Consider the following 4,389-nt stretch of genomic DNA (forward strand, 5'->3'; position numbering starts at 1 on the left):
TTTAAAATTGCTTTATTGGAGTATAATTGCCATGCAATAAGCTTTACATACTTAACGTGTACAAGCCAATAAGTTGTGACACTGTATATTTCTGAGAAGCCATCATTGTCATCAAGACAGCAAATGCATCCGTCACCCCAAGGCCTCTGTAGGCCCCTTTGTCATTTTAATCACCTTTCCCTCCTGCCTTTCCCCGCATCCACAGGCAACCATCGATCTGCTTTTGGTCACTGTAGGTTAGTTTGAACTTTCTGAAATTCTTAATAAATGGAACCACACAGTATGTGCTCTGTTTTTGTCTTGACTCTTTCACTTTGCATGGTTATTTTGAGATCCACCCTGTCATTGTGTGTATCAGTAGTCAATGCCTTTTGATTGTTGAGTGGTGTTTCATTGCAAGGATGGTCCAGTTTGTTTGCCCATTTGCCTGTCAGTGGAGTTTGGGTTTGCTGAGAATACGTGTATACAAATCAGGATTGTGAAGGGACAGGATGGAAACCTGACAGCTCCAGGATTTGTGATTGCAGCGTTCTGAATCTCAGCACACCCAGAAGGCCAAGGGCTGGCATTTGGAAAGTGTAAGGATGTGCTTGTCCACAGACTAGGATGTCCCACACTGTGTTCTGCAAGAACTGGATTCTATGTTAAGAGGTTAGGAAAATGTTCCCCCTTTTTAGAGATTCACCTTCTATATGAGCTTATTAAAGTCTCTGAGTAAAGTCCTGCAGTAAAAAGAATCTGATGTCCCATAATTAGACGCTAATTAGACCATATAAACTCTTTCCCCCTTTTGTCCTAGCGTTAACTATAAATCTCTTATGGAAGGTGGTTTGATGGACATTGCTGTGGACCATGGGACTGTGGGCATGCTAGGGAGAGGTACCTGCTCCCAGAAACATTCCAGAGTCCCAACATTTATCTAGGAAGTCTCATAGGCATTCACAAGTAACTCATAATGTATGAAATTATAAAATACTTCAAGCACACAGAAAAGTGTTGAGAATAAAACAACAGACACTCATGTAAACACTACAGTGCTTTGTCAGCATTCTGCCTCTCTGTGTGTTTCAGAATTATGTGTGTGTGTGTGTGTGTGTGTGATTTAAAGAAGAAAACATCACTGATATAGCCAATGTTCCCTGATCATCTCTTCCCCATTTGACTACCCTTCCTCCTTCTTAGCAAAAGCCACCATCCTGAATTTGGCACTTGTCATTTCTATGCATATCTTCATTCTTTTACTACTTATGTTTTTGTATCTCTAAATAACATACAGTATTGTCTTGCATGGTGATATGGTTAGGCTTAACCACCCAAACAAATCTCATCTTGAATTATAATCCCCATGATACCCACAATCCCCACATGTCAAGGGAGAGAACAAGTGAAGGTAACTGAATCATAGGGGGGCGGTTCCCCCATGCTCTTCTCACGATAGTGAGTTCTCACAAGATCTGATGGTTTTACAAGGGGCTCTTCCTGCTTCCATCAGCACTTCTCCTTCCTGCTGCCTTGCTTCCTCTTCACGTTTCAACATGATTGTAAGTTTCCTGAGGCCTCCCAAGATATGCTGAACTGTGAGTTAATCAAATCTCTTTCCTTTATAAATTACCCAATCTCAGGAATTTCTTTATAACAGTATGAAAATTGACTAACACACATGGTTTAACATTTCACAAATGATAATATATTATGTGTAGAATTCTCAGCTTACTTTTCTTAGCTGAAGCTGATTTTTAGATTTAACTGGAGTTCATTCATTTTAAGTGCAGCATAATATTCCATTGAATACATAAGCCACAATGTGGGCTTCACTGTCTTGCTGGTAAATGTCTGGGCTGCTTCTCATTTTTCTCTACTATAAACAAGGCTGCACTGACAATTTTTGTGCATGTCTCCTTGTTACATGTGTGAGTTAGGCATGGAATTGCTGGGTCATGGGGTAGGGGTATCAGTAACTCTACTTAGAATTGCCAAAAGGATGGCAGCAGTTTTTACTCTTATCTACAATATAAGAGAGTTCTAATTTCTCTACAGTATCAAAAACACTTGTTATTTCCAGACTTTTAAATGGCAGAAAAAAATTCCTGGTCTACAATGGGCACTCAATAAATATTCACTGAAGGAAGTGAAGTGTTTTAATCCACATCTCCCTGGTTACTACCAATGCCCAGCACCTTGCATATGCTAGCTGGCTCCCACGATCCCCTTCTGCGAGTTGCTCATCTATGTCTTTTATCCACTCCTTTGTTGGCCTGCTTGGCATTTCTTCTCTGATTTGTAGCAGTTCTTTACATATTCTGAATAATAATCTTCTGTCAGTTATGTGGAAAGCAAATATCTTTCCCAGTTTGCAGCTTGTTTTTTCATTTTGATAATTATGTCTTTTGTCTTACAGATGTTTTAAATTTTAATGTACTTGAAGTTCTCAATCTTTTCCTTCATAGTTTGTGATTTTTGTGTCTTTTTCAATAAATCTCTCCCCACTTGAAGTCATAAAGATATCATTCTATTTTTTTCTATAAGCCATCTAGTTTTTCTTTACCATCTAATTCTATAATATACCAGGGTTTTTGATATGTAAAGTTTGAATTAAAAGTTTTATTTTAATTTTTTTCTGCAACGAGAACTATTTTAGTTTTCTACCACATGTTCCTGCTGCTCTGAAGTGCTAGTTCTTTCCTTTTGTGTTTGAGCCAGTGTCAGGGCTTCCGTTTCTGCCCTTTGGTTTATTTTCTTACTGTGCCAGCAGCTCACTATTTCAGTCACTAAAGCTTTGTAGTCCATCTTAATAACTATTTTGGTGGGTCCCCCTGCGTTTTTGTTCAGGAGTTTCACAGCTTTTCTTAGTCTTTTATTCATCCACATAAATTTTAGGATTCATTTGTCATGTTCCTTAAAACTCGGATTTAGTTGAGATTAAATTAAATTTATAGATCAATTTGAGACAATTGCCATCTTTATGGTATTGTGTCTTCTCACCCATGAACATGGCATATCTATCTAATTTACTTTGGTCTTCTTTTATGATTTTCCATAAAGTCTTATAATTTTCTGCACAAAGATTATATATATCTTTTGTTAGATTTCTTAATGCTATTAATTTATTGCTATTTATTATTGGTATCTTTTTAAAATTAAAAACCATCTGTTGCTGCAGTACAGGGATATAATTCGGTTTTGTATTTTGATCCTGCATCCAGCCACTTTGCTCAACTCTTGAATTAGTTGCACTGGGTTGTTTCTAGACTCTCTGGGACTTTCAGTTTAGAATCTTTTAATTGGTGAATACTGAAAAATTTTGTTTCTTCTTTTCTAGTCTTCATATATTAAGTTGCTTTCTCTTGTCTTAGTGCTAAGGCTTTTAGTACAGCTTGAAAAACTGTGGTAGTAGGGGGTGTCTTTGTCATGCTCCTGACTTTTCTTGGAATGCTTCTACTGTTTCATCGTTAATCATGACTTTGCAGTGAGTTTTCTTTTTTTTCAGTTTGTATTATGCTAAGGAGTTCTTTTTATTCCTATTTTGTTAAGAGGCTTGGTCATGAATGGACATTAAATCATATTAAGTACTATTCTACATCTATGCAGATGGTCTTATGTTTTTTCCCTTCAATTTCCTTCGATTTATTCTATTGAGAATAAATAAGTCAAGAGTTGCTTCTAATGCAAACACCCTTGCATTACTGGAAGAGAGTTATTTTGGTCACATATGTGGAGATAAATATCTGGAGTTAGTTTAGTCTTTATGGAGGGTTTTTCTGATGTGGAAGTAAATGAACCCCCATCAGATGAGAAGCAGCAAAGGTTATCCATTCGGAGCTCACCACGGCAAGGGAGCCGTCTCCGTCACTTATGTTTTGACAGAGACTCAAAGGCAGGCAGTGGGAAGTGTGAAGTGGGAAGCTTTACGGTGGAAAAGAGGGAAGGCCCAGTGTGCCCTGGTGGGAGGCTGTTGGCACAGAGAAGCTGTGGACGGGCTGACTAGAAACAGACCGTCCTATGTGGTTCACTGGGAGGGCATATTTGGCTTTTTCTGGTTGGTCCTAAGGTGGAAACAGGGAGACAAATTTGAGAAGCCGTCAGTTATTAATCAAGTCCTGGCTATTTTGGGGGGATTATTACAGGCATTATTCTTTGGTTCCCTGGTCTGCTTGCTGGAGAAAGGGGTCTGACTTCCTAGAGTCTGACTTGCAGAGCAGCCTGGCTTCCTGGCTGGTTGCTGCAGACTGTGGGTTGGAGCCTCTATTTTTATATATTGTCTAGCCATTGTTTGCCTGTAGATTCAGTCTCTCACCTGAGAGGAGGTGTTAGTTTCATCCTCATGTTGTCCAAGGCCAGGGCTTCTGCTCTTGTTCCTGCAGGGACGTCAGGATCAGAGATCCTCACATG

This window comes from Mandrillus leucophaeus, unplaced genomic scaffold, assembly GCF_000951045.1.
Source record: "Mandrillus leucophaeus isolate KB7577 unplaced genomic scaffold, Mleu.le_1.0 Scaffold121, whole genome shotgun sequence".
NCBI lineage: Eukaryota > Metazoa > Chordata > Mammalia > Primates > Cercopithecidae > Mandrillus > Mandrillus leucophaeus.